Source organism: Aquila chrysaetos, chromosome 16, assembly GCF_900496995.4.
Source record: "Aquila chrysaetos chrysaetos chromosome 16, bAquChr1.4, whole genome shotgun sequence".
NCBI lineage: Eukaryota > Metazoa > Chordata > Aves > Accipitriformes > Accipitridae > Aquila > Aquila chrysaetos.
The window spans coordinates 26,951,930-26,964,515 of record NC_044019.1 but is presented as its reverse complement, the minus strand read 5'-3'; the positions used below and the strand labels follow the sequence as shown (position 1 = coordinate 26,964,515).

Genomic DNA, 12,586 nt, shown 5'->3' with positions numbered 1-12,586 from the left:
CCAGAGCCACCCAAAAGCTGAAACGTATCCTGTTCCTGCCTTCTTCTGCCAATGAGCCCTTTTGCAGGGCTCCCACCCCTTCTCCGTGCCGCCCTTCTCAGCTTTCCCGCAGCCCTCTTCAGCCCTACCTAGGTCTCCTCCTCCAAAGCAGTGCTCAGTCAACTTCTCTTCTGCACTGCTGGCTCAGGATGTGTTTACTGTATGGTCTCATAGAAGTATTATATTTCTTGGGAAGAGAAGGAAAAAAGGGGAAAAAAGAAAAATAGTCTGAGGCTTAGCTGGTGATGATAAGTGGCATGGTGTTTTCCCCTTTTCAGTAGGCATTTTCTCCTTCAACAAACACTTGTTTGTGCTGAAAAACTAAGTAGTGGATTTCCCCTCAAGTATGTATGTACTGCATCTGATTTACTGAACCATTCTTATTTAAGTAGTCTCGAAAATCTGAGGGTTTGTCCCTCTTAACCTGCCAGACACCCGTACTGTTTCCACTTACTGTTTAAGTATAGAGATGGGCTAAAGGATTTAATGTAAAAATTTCACTACAAACTGAGCAACCAGATAATTGGTAACATGCAAACTAGTGTTTGCATATGTGCACTTATGCAAGCAACAGAAGGCAAAGTTTTCCAAGATTTGATTCATTTTGACATTGAAGTAAAATACTACACCATTATGCCCTTTTTTTAAACCACACAAGGAGCAGGATTTGCTTGTTGAAAGAGTGAAGATAAAGCAAGAATTTTAGAATTTAGCCTTGAATGGATACTAAACTAACTCTCCTGCAAAAAACAAACAACAAAAACATGCAGAGGAGCATGCTCTAATAGCAGCTATATTACAACAGTCTATTGCTGCAACCAGTTCAACACTCTGTCTCTGGAGCAGATAGTAGCAGAAATTGTACAGAATTAAGCCATTAGGAAAAATACTTCCCTACCTAGAGCTGCCACTAAGCTTATGATGAGGTGAGCACAGATATCGCATTTTATTTGGCTATGTTTTAGCCTAAGAGCATGTTCCTCCTTTTCCCCAAACTACCCATCTGGATTTGGTTGAACTTCAGGGATGACATGGAAGGAAGAAACAGGGAAAATCACATTCTCCAACAAGTTTGCAGATGACGTGAAACTGAGGAGCATGGTTGCTAAGCTGGAAGGTAAGGTTGCCACTTCGACGGGTCTCTATAGGCTGGAAAAATGGGCTGAGAGCAGCCTCGTGAAACTCAACAAGTCCTGCCCTTGGACAGACCAGTCTCAAGCACAAACTGTGTGGGCATGGACCGGATAGAAAGTAGCTCTGCAGAAAGGGACCCAGGTCTCTTGGTGGACAGGTTCAAAGTGAGTGATCGTCTTCAGTGGTGAAGGATAGCTGCATACTGGACTCCATTAGTAAGAAAGCAAAGACAGCAGGTCTAGGGAAGCGATTTTCTCCTCTATTTGACACTCGCCAGACCACAGCTAGAGTGCTGTGCCCAGTTTTGGCTCCTCAGCACAAGAAGGACGTTGACAAACTTGAGCAAGGCCAGTGGAAGACCATCAAGATGGTCAAGCAGCTCGAGTGCATGAGCAGAGGCTGAGACCTGTGCTTATGCAGCCCAAAGAAAAGGCAAACGATGGGGTCCTATTCCTGCCTTCAGCTACTTACTGAGCAGGTACAGACATGGCAGAGCCAGATTCTTCTCACAGGTGCACAGAAAAAGGATGGGAGGCTACAGACACAAGTTGCAACAAGGGAAATTATCACCAGACATTAAAAAAAATCTTAATTCTTTAACAACGAGGCTGATCACATAATAGGGCAAGGGCCCAGCGAAGCTGCAAATCTCCATCCACCCATGGAGATGGTCAGAGCTCGACCACACATGGCCCCAGGCAACCTGACCCAACGTTAATGTTGGGAGGGCACTGCATGAACCTGCGGTCCAGGTTCTTCATGGCAACACGCAGGACTTAGCATGGACAACAACCTGCAGCGGCAGAGGAGGAAGGTGCAGCCAAAGCCTTGGCACATTTCTTGAGCTTATCAGAGTAAGATGAACATTATTAGTATGAAAGTCATGCTTCTCTGGAACTCACAAACACCATGAGTTTGTGGATCTTCATTTCAGTTCCCGTATCTGGGAAATCTGCTGCCCCAAGCGATTCTCTAGAAGCCGCCCGCTTTCCTAGGAACTGCAGTGCTCATTAACAGAATCACCTTTGCATAAAATCTGGGCAGCAATTATCCTTACACATTTCATGCGCACAGCATGTAACGCCCACATCTCTGCAGATCTGTGCTGCTGTTCGTGGCTTTTCTTTAAAATTCTCAGCTTGTTATCTCAGCAAAGATGCCAGGCTTGCGATCTTGGGCCAGCATCCCCAAACCCAGTAAATCACTTGAATAACAATTTGCAATAGTTAAAGAAGCTTTTTATGGGGTAATATAGAGATGCAGCCAAAAAAATCAGTTGTCTCATGGGAGTGACTAGCATGTTTGTAACAATTCCTTACACTTGTATGTTCTCTTTTTCCCAACACACACATGCATATACACACACACTCCCTGAATGCATGGGAATTGCTACAAATGTGATCAGCTGCAGATTCCTATGTACTCAAGCTTTTATTCTATAGCTGTAAAATACTCCTATAATAATCCACCAACTTTGGGAACTTCATAAGCATAACAGCCTGTGTTTTTATTAGGAAGAATGCCTGAAACAACTTTCTAGAAACAATAGCTTAAGTGCTGTAAAAGTCTTCTCTCCTTTTTCCTCATTTCACACATGTACTAAAGAAAACCTAGTTACTTCAGCAGATTACAGAGGATATTAGAAGAGAAGCACCGTTTACTGACTATGAATCTGAATATTTTATATATCTCATAATGGACCCATGAACTGAAAAGTGCTAGTTTAGAAATTACAGTTAGGATGGAATAAGTTTAGAGCAGAAAATCACAAGCTTCATTGAGTCCCAATGAGCAACCTGTGCTCTGGAGCTGCACTTCTGAGCAACTTCTGAGCAGCTTTTGTTAAGTCCACGGTACAGAGCAAGGAGACCTGCTCAAATGATTCAGTACTATTGTGCAAGCCCAAACAAACACCCATCCGCAAGCATATATTTACATTTCTGTTTACACATCAGTAGCCTGGCAATATCGGAAAGAACAAATACTTAAAGTAGGCAATGAATCATACAATTTTGGTTTATTATGACTACTGGAAAAGATGTGAGAAGTGAGAACTTCATTGATACAATCTTAATTACAACAAGTTTGATTTCTGTACTTAAAGATGATGTCAGGATTTAATACTAAGTAAAGCCAGCCAAACCACTTCGGAGATTACAAACGCACAGGGATTATAACTAGTTCACTTATGCTGATTTGGCAGAGGTCAAAGCATTCTGTTGCAGAACACAAAACACCTTTTTATATGGAATAGAGTATTTTAAAGACATAAAAACATGAATCTCTATTTTGTGTTAATTATATTAAATAAGGACAATAATTTAATCTCAAAATAAATTCACGTTCAGAATTATTTATGGCAAGATAGTAGATGTAATATGAAGAGCACAAAGTACATTAATGTCCTAATTCAGCTAACGTCACATCTACATCTCTTTGTTGGGAGCTGAAAGAGGAGAGTATTGTGAGGATTGCTAGCTTTGCTGCCTTCTAACATTGACTAACCCACTCTCCTCTATTTACTAACCAGAAAACACTACAACACAGACTTGAAGAAGCATTCAACGTATTTCAACACAGCCATATAACCAATCAGGCCTTTCTCCTCTGTATCCACAGCTGATGTTGTTCAGAAACCCATGGATTTTGAGACAGCAGAAGTTCCTAATATTCCTGGAACATAGACTCAGACCCACCCAATGCTTCTTTTACACTTTATTATGTATTGCTTTGTCATTTCCCAATATTTGCTATGAATTGCAGAACACCCTGCCAAGTATACAATATATAACGATATACTTTAAAGTATTCCTTGCCTGTCTCAAAACATCCACATTCTGTATGAGTGCAGAATGCTGAAAAGCATTTGATACCAATTTCAATCCCATCCATGAACCAGGTTTGAGAAAATATTTGGTGAACGTCAGACATGTACAGAACTTCTACCTTCCTTAGCACAGGCGCTGCCAGGTAATTCCCGTATTTGCTGTTAATAACGCTGTATTTTTCATAGCTGGTATAAAAGAACAGGCTTTTAGGCAGCACTTGTGTTTAGGAACAGCTCCATAGGGTGCGTGACCACACATATATCTTAACAGCCGTCCCTTTTTTGTTAGGAGTGAGGTAACATGGAAGAGCAAGAAAAAGAAGACAGAAAAACAGATGTTTGCAGCAGCTCTCAAGCTACCTTTCTGTTCTCTGTAGGAGCTTTCCCAGAGATCTTGGGATGTTGTGGATTACACTGAGCCCGCAGCTGCAATTCGGAGCACGGAGATGCTACAATGACCTTGCAAACTGCAGTAAAGTTAGAAATATCTTAGCCATTCTGAAATGATTTCTCTGTAAGATCTGTCAGGTACAATGGCTCTGGGCCATTTCCAGTATAAAATAAGAAAGCACTATATTCATCTGAAGTAGATAAACTTATATGAATCACAGAGATGAGAGTGTGAGGATAGAAACTGGTGAATGAAAAGACCAGAAGAGACAAGTGCATTGTAACAGTAAGGAGGGCCTGTGCATGTCTTGTGTCTTTGCACCAGTTACGTCTCCCCCTAAATCTCCAGTGAGTGTCTCACCCTGAACAATAGGGGAAACAAGATTAAATTAATAAAAAACCCCTCAAAACCCCACCTTGCAAACATCTGCTACTTTGTTCAAACTTCAGCTACAGCTGTAAAAAGTCCTCAAACTCTTCTTGCAAAAATTAACACTAATTAATTAACAATAAATTTTCAACCACAGAAATTCGGCACATTATGCTGTAACCTTTACTCATTTAGACAATGCTTCTTCATTGGACTTTGGTGACCAGGTGAACAAGAATTGAAAATCTGCTCTAGAAAGGGATGTATTTTCTCCACTACTAGCCTCAGACTCGATCAACTAGCTTATTAATATTAGAGTCATAATCAGGTATAACCACTAGATATTCTTAAGCAAAAAATAATTTTTCATTAAAACAAATGGAAAATTACATTCATACAATGCAGTGCTTACAGAAACATCCTGCACTAGTTCTAAAACGAGCATCATCAAGTCAGCATAAATATATCTAAACAAATGAACAACTATTTTTCACTGCTCAACCTGAAACCAATAACTTCGCTGAAGCTGGCTTCTCTTATTGCCCCTTGTTTTCTTTTTTAAGGAGTATGTTTAAGAAAGTGGCTAGAACAAAAAAGTCATAAAGCCACCTAAGTTAGCTGTCCCACTTGTTCTCAACAAGCAATAAGCAGGAGAGTTACAAGACCATCTGATTTAAGATGTTTAAATATCCACATTCTTATCTTTTTGCCTCACATAAATTGTGATAGAATTCAGAACGAAAAATTAAGAATCACGCAGGATAAATTCCCTGAGCGAATATTTTTAAAGGAGCCGTAAAACCAGTTCTTCAAAAAGCTTCTGAATACTAGCATTTGGGGTTCAGATTTCTTGAACTGAAGACATTTGTTTCATGTGAATTAACAAGTAAAAGTGCTGTGCACAGGTCCCAGAACTGGTAATGACCCTACTGCAATAGGGTGGAAGCATATTAAGGAAGTCATGCACACTCACACACATATATATGTATGTAAAAAAAAAAACCAAACCGAACACACTCACACACATATAAATATAGGTTGTATATTTTGTTTATACTATGCTTTTTCTGCAGAAGAAATGCTAGTGTTTGCAGTATGTTGGATATTTTTAGGATTTGGGTTCTTTGTAAAAAAAAAGTTTGATAGATACTGAGAGAAAACGCCTTAGTGTGTTTCTGCTTACTATATATTGCCCCCTAGCAGCAGAATCCTCCTTCAGCACATTCTTACCCATTTCTTTACTTCCTCTATCTTCCAAATTCAAAGCTACAGGTTAATCCTTGGGCTACGAAGAAAAAATAAAAAATAAAAAATTCTCCCAAGCGACTCACCTATCACTTCCTCCTCTCTTTTGGTTTGGTTTTATTTATTTTTTTTCCTCCTGATATATTAAAAGGTTGTCAGATTTGGAGCCCGAAATCCCCGCTTCATGCTCGGGAAAAATAAGGCAAGGCAAATGTCAAGGAAGCCTCAGTATGCCACCCCACCAGCGTGTTTCATTCCTGACCTATGGGTCATTCCTCCTGGCCCGCGAAGCTCTGCCGCGGGAACGCCAGCGAGGATACCCGCCTCTGGCAAAGAGGGGAGTTCTTTTTTGGGACGCTGACACCTGTTTACGAGGCACTGGCCTGAGACCAACAGCCCGGTCAGGAACCACAGAGCTCTCCAAGGAGCACTCGTACGTGTCCTGAACTTTTGTTCTGTTCAAAGTCCAGAAGTTAAGCACTGATTAGATCCACATCTGTGACCATTTGATTTAAATTTTCCCTGGCCTCTCCAGTTGCGAACAGCCGGCTGTTGCCTCTAGCTCCACTACTTCTGGGGGTGCAGGAGGTTGCACTAATACCATTGACTGGCCTGGCAGGCAACGGGCTGCCGTAAAAGGCAACCGACCTACCCCCCGGGCAAGATTAACGCTTTCGGGGATGTTGACACCTCCCGTCCTCCCGCCTGGAGAGCGGGGACTCCCTGCCCTTTTCATCTTCTGTAGCACCATGCTAAGTAGGACACCCTGGAACTCGCCCATCTCCTTTGCTTTTGCATTTATTTTAAACCTTGGCTGTAGCCTAGGTCTGTGCAGGGTATTGCCTTAATGAAGCAAACAGGAAGTTATGATCCAATCCATTAAGAAAGGAAAAAGATCGAACAGTGAAATACAACTTGGATTCCAAGGACAGTTTCCTTTACAGAACAGAAATACTTTTAAAGCAGGACAATCTTAATATAGCTGACGCTGACAACTTTGTTAGAACTTTGTATTACGCCGAACGGCGGAGCTCATTCAGAGACGTTTTGTCCGGTATTTGGGAGCCTGAAAACCAACTCCTGTCATATGGGTGGAGAAAATACAGCTCCTGGCAGGATTATTTGAAACATCCGCTTGCTTAGCTGTATTTCTCAGTACTGACTTACCAACGGTGGGTCTCTAGAGTGGGGCTGCAGTTTCCTGGAAGGCTGTCTACAGCTTTGAAGTTATTGATCTATTATTGTCAGCAACATGTTAAAAGAAGGTTAGAAGGACACACAACTATGACATCATTTCTATTTCTGCCCTTCTATTTTTGTTTTTAAAGATTAATTTACCCTGTTTGCAGTATGTAGCCCTAGGCTTGAACACATCTAATCTGACACAAGCCTTGTGAAATGTAAAAACAAAGAGCAAAATCACTTAAAATCCATAATGATAGTAAAATGAACATTTTGATTGAAATGGCATTTTCAACAGCACATAAAGGACCAGCAGATACAAATTCTACCATAACAAGACTCATACTGCCCATTTATTTAGACCCTGGAAAAACACACAGAGCCTCCCCCCCGCAAGACAAGTTGCACTTTCCCCCCCGCAACTACCAACAACTATTTAATGTTCTATTAAGTAAGTCTGTTTTCAGACATAGTTCTAAAATACTTAAATTAAGCACTCTTCTTCTACCAGACACTGGAAAAATATTTCAGATTTGCTTCTGTTGCTATACCACAAAAAGCAGCATTAAAGCCACGCTCAAGTCCACTGCAGATGGTTCTTTGCAAACTGTAACTACGGTTTTACAAATTATTTCTGTATTTCTGTAATTTGATAGTACTTCATAGCACAATAGACAAAGTGAGCGAAATTCTGCTCCTAGTTAATTTGCTACACATACAGAATAATTCTTGCAACATTTTTCTGCATTTTATATTAGTTTTAATGAGACCAGAAGCACTGGCGTGATTCATTGAAATGCACTGGGACTAAAGGCTGTAATCCTCTTTCTTATGTGAGTTACTGCTGACTTCCAAAATGTGTACTGATGACTTCCTTGAATGCACTCTGCAATGTCATATTCTGAGTTATATGTATCGTGAGAACAAGAGGATGGACTAGATATGGAAGATCCACTGAATCTGTGCTCTACGAATCCTGTTAGTCATGTTTTGAAGGGTTATGATGCTCATTATTTTTGTTTGAATGTTCCAAGGGAAGGCAGTTTTTACCAATAGGAGCAGTAAGAGTAGAGGAAAAAAATACTAAAAAAGAGATTATGGGGAAAAAATTGGTATGTATTGGGACAATGTACACCTAAACTCTCACAGCAGCTTTTAAAGATATCTAAATACATTTAAAATATTAAGTGTATTTTCCTTTACCAGGCTAGGACAAAGAGCTCCTTATACCAACCATGTGAAAATGAGGATCCAAAGATTATCAGTTTTACTGTTAAAATATCAGTCATAGCCTGCAACCTGGGGCTCAGCCCATAGTATATACTGACTGGCAAAGCTGCTTTTGATCCAAGAGGTTTCCCATTTAAAGTCTTAATCCTGAAACGTGTGCACTCATGTCTAAATTTCCATGCATCAAAGTCAGAAGAGCATTCAGACTGCATAGACTTAGGCATGGAAGTCTTGGCAGGTTTTGCTAACTTGATAAAGGTGGTTTTGACTACAGCCACCACATTCAGTAACCGCAGCTCTTCTATGTTTGCGCTGAAAGAGCCGGTCGCTCCGGGTGGGGTTGGGTTTTGTATGGCAAAACTCCACCTCATATATGTTCTTTGGGTGTGCCGAAGCAGGTGGAGCTCATTTGATAGCGAGATGGTGGTAGCTGATATTTATCCAAGGTCCCAGTGCAGCCTCTAGCTCCGTGCTCTTTGAGGAAATAAAACCAAAATCCTGCATTGAGCAAAAGCTTGGTTCTAGCAATTTTTCTTCATACTTCTTCTGCAGTTTTAACTTACATGTGGAGCAACACTGCTATATGACCATAAACTGCTAAGTTTCACTGGCAGTTGAAACCATATCTCTCTCTCCCTGAGCAAGTGAACGCAAATCAATGGAGCGGAAAAGCTCTGTTAACTCTTGTCTATCCATGAGAACACCATTCGCTGCGTTCTCCAGTCTTAATGAACTAAGTTGAGGCATACCAGAGGCAGAAGACGTAAGAAGTGACTATGCAACCAGGCAGTCTCCTTGTTTTTAAGGAAGAGCGGAGATCTGACTTGCACGGAGGCTAATGCTCCAGAAAGGTGCCATGTGCCAGCCAGCTAGCTTGCCCTGCGCCAGAGGGTGCAGAAACGCACGCTATAAGAAAATAAGATACTCCTGCTTAGAATTCCTGGTGGTCCCATCTTGGGTGGCAAAATTCTTGGAGCAGCAAACTAATCTGTCAACAAAGCCAGCTTCCCTTCAGTGCCAGCAAAAGGAAGGATTGGGCAGTGCCTTGGTAAGGCATTTCGAGACCCCCAGATGAAAGGCACACTTGAAATGTTTGAGCAGAGATAGACATTCTTTGTAGTTTGGCCCTCGGCAGGGAAGCTGATAATGACAGCAATGTGGAGCCCAGGCTCACCAAGTCCCATCCTTAATGAGCTTTTGACAATCTTTACTATCTAGTACATCTTCATATCAAAGGAGCAGTCAAGACCGAGTCTAAGTGTAAAGTGCTGCTCTGTAGGTTTTGTAACGGGGACAGACTTACTAAAAAGCCTGGATTATCCAAAGGCACATCAGTCAATCCACATTTACTACCAAAGACCAAAGGAGAGGAAACTGCCATGAAGTTGCTGTCGACTGTAAAACAGAAAGTAGCAGAGCATGGAGGGCTCTGTGGGTGCTGCAGGTGGTCAAAGGCAACTGGGCCAAAATCTCTATCCAGATTTCCAGGTCTCATTCTTAACTTGCTCGCATTTGTTCTCCAGCAGTACTTTTCCAAAAGGACCTCAGAATCCATACCAAAGGTATGGCCCTTAAAGAAGCAGATTTCTGCACGAAGGCAGGGTCCACAGCCAGCATGTAGGCACTTAACCACGCCCCCCCCACCCCTGCAAAAAAACCCCAAAACAAACTAAAGCCCAACCCAACCAATACGAGTTCATATCATGAGAACCTAAGACACATATTTTGAAAGATCATTGTGGTCAACCTGTGTATAAACAAGGACATCTTGGCAAAATCAAAGAGATGTCCTCCAAAAAAAAAGGACAATTTTTCTAATCATTAAGATGATCATCTATGACACTACTGCACTACTGAAACCAGTAATAATAGAGGGCAACTATAGTCCAGTATTTTATCTCAAAAAGTGTGAGATGGATAGCAAAAGAGTGAGCCCTTTCTGTTTTGTTCATTATTCTTTGAGAAATCGTCCCCAGAAAGAGACTAACAACTACAAGCATCACCAGGTGGTCCTTAGTCTTCCTATGACATACTCTCAATATTCTCGCTTTAGTACCAGGTACAAAGCCTCCTCCCTTGATGAAACAACGCTGAGCACCATAAACATATGACCCACCAAACAAAAAAATAGAAATGATACAGTTTCAAACAGTATGTCTCTTTGGTAGCCAAATATTCTGTTAATTCCCAAATTGTACCTGTTCCATTATGGGCCAGCAAGCAAATGGTATCAGTCGCTCCTGGACTGTACAATGTAAGGCTCCACTAAAAAATGTTTTAGGGTTTTTTTTTTAATTATTTCTACAGCTCTGAGACTTTAGCAAAATACAGCCATGAAGCAAACCAAAATGCATCACACCCATGTGTTCGGTGATGGTCTGCCTGAAGATACGCTGGGTAAGAAAGGAAATGGCAACTCCTGCCAAGAGCACGCATTTGACATCAATGCAGATAGAGAGAAAAAGAGAAAACATTATTTGTTTTCATATTTCCTGAGAAAGACATTGAAGATGTTGCAACCTTGTTATTTATAGAGGGCCAAGGTTTCATCCCAGAATTTAGGAGAGGAATTTATTTTCCTCTAAAGTGTGATTAAGTTTATAAGCTTAAGACGAGGTTTTATTGTGTTTTTCTGGTTTGGTTAGCAGAATAATATTTCACTTGCTGTCTTCTATTTTTTTTTTTTTTAAAAAGGAAAACGTTCTGTTCATTTATCTAGTAAATGTTTATCAGTTCAGTGAAAAAAAACCTGAACAATGGAATAAAATGGAATTAAACTTTAATATATTGCTTATCTTCAAGCATTGAAACATTTAGAAAAACAATACTCTGCATGAAAAAAAAATCTTGTTTTACCAAAATATTTAGAAAAGTAATTTCTTTGGATACTGTCCTTTAGCATATTGGTTATTCCATAAACTTTCTCAAAATATATTGTAAACTGCTATTTGCAAACTTTATTGCTTTTTAATAACACATACTCTATGTTGGTTGGTTAGTTCAGCCAGTTTACAAAACATGATGCATTTTTGCCAGCTAGGTTTCTAGTCTCATGAATAGTCTCTATCTTTTTTTTTTTTTTAAATATTCAAGCTACTCAGAAATTACTTTGAAGTGATTGCTTTCAAACCTGCAATAAATTTATTGCTGATTAAGACAAAGAAAAGTCCTTCTTCCTGACCACAGTAATGATGTCAATACTGGTATTTAAAGGACTAGAGGGCAACTAGGTCAATATAAATGAAGGTGGTGCAATTCTGACTGATTTCAAATCTAATGGAGAGAGCTCGCTAGTAACATCCTTGAACCATTTGCCTTACTAACCTTTTGAATGTCTGGAACCCATAGCTGTTGCTATTTTTTATTATGACTGGCTATGTATCGGAGATATTCTGTGAAGTGATGTGATAGAGCAACAGTGGTTACGGTGGAACAGGTGTCGTAATGCTGGATCAGCTTTTGCACAATGCATTAATTTGAGAGACATACAATATTTAAAATATTTGAACCAGTTGCAGTGGTTGAAAAAAATTCCTAGGAGTGTAAGTTTTTATTTTCACACTGTCACTCTCCAGCGCAACTCAAGATCAAGGCATCCTTCCACTAGCTGCTTGGTAAAGACATACAGAGGTGCAGGTACTTCACCTGGCTCAACAGCACCAGGGCATCACCTGCAGCCAGCGCCCAAGCACACAGACACGCATGGCCCTGTTCCCCTCCTTCGTGTGATAAAAACCTCGAGGAAAACAAGACGACCTTCCAAGTGATGTAAATACGTTTCTTGCCAATATGGGAGCCATAGAGGAGCAGCAGCAGATATACTTGGGATAAAATGTGCGTGCAATCGATTTCCCTGGCTTTATAGCCTGTAAGAGACCATAAACTGGGGGGTGTGGTGTGGGCACGCTGGTGGGGGACTTGGTTAGGGAAAGCTATGTCAGATCTCCTCCCTGAGGAACAGCTTCCATCCAAGCAGCTCCTCCAGCAGCAGTGAAGAGAGCAGGGTGGAGTACAGGCATTTTGTACACCACCAATACATACACAAAGGATATGAGGGCCCCCAAACAGTGAATAGTGACTGCACCTCTATCAATAACTACACGTGCTCACATGAAGAAATATTTCAATGTTACAACACGTCATATTTCTGAATCTATTTATTTTCTTTA

At 40.7% G+C, this 12,586-nt stretch overlaps 1 protein-coding gene across 4 annotated transcripts in view; it reads right to left on the bottom strand.

Moving 5' to 3' along the window:
- ANO1 (anoctamin 1) overlaps positions 1–12,586 on the bottom strand; it is an 83,069-nt gene that overhangs the window by 48,196 nt on the left and 22,287 nt on the right. The window lies entirely within an intron of this gene.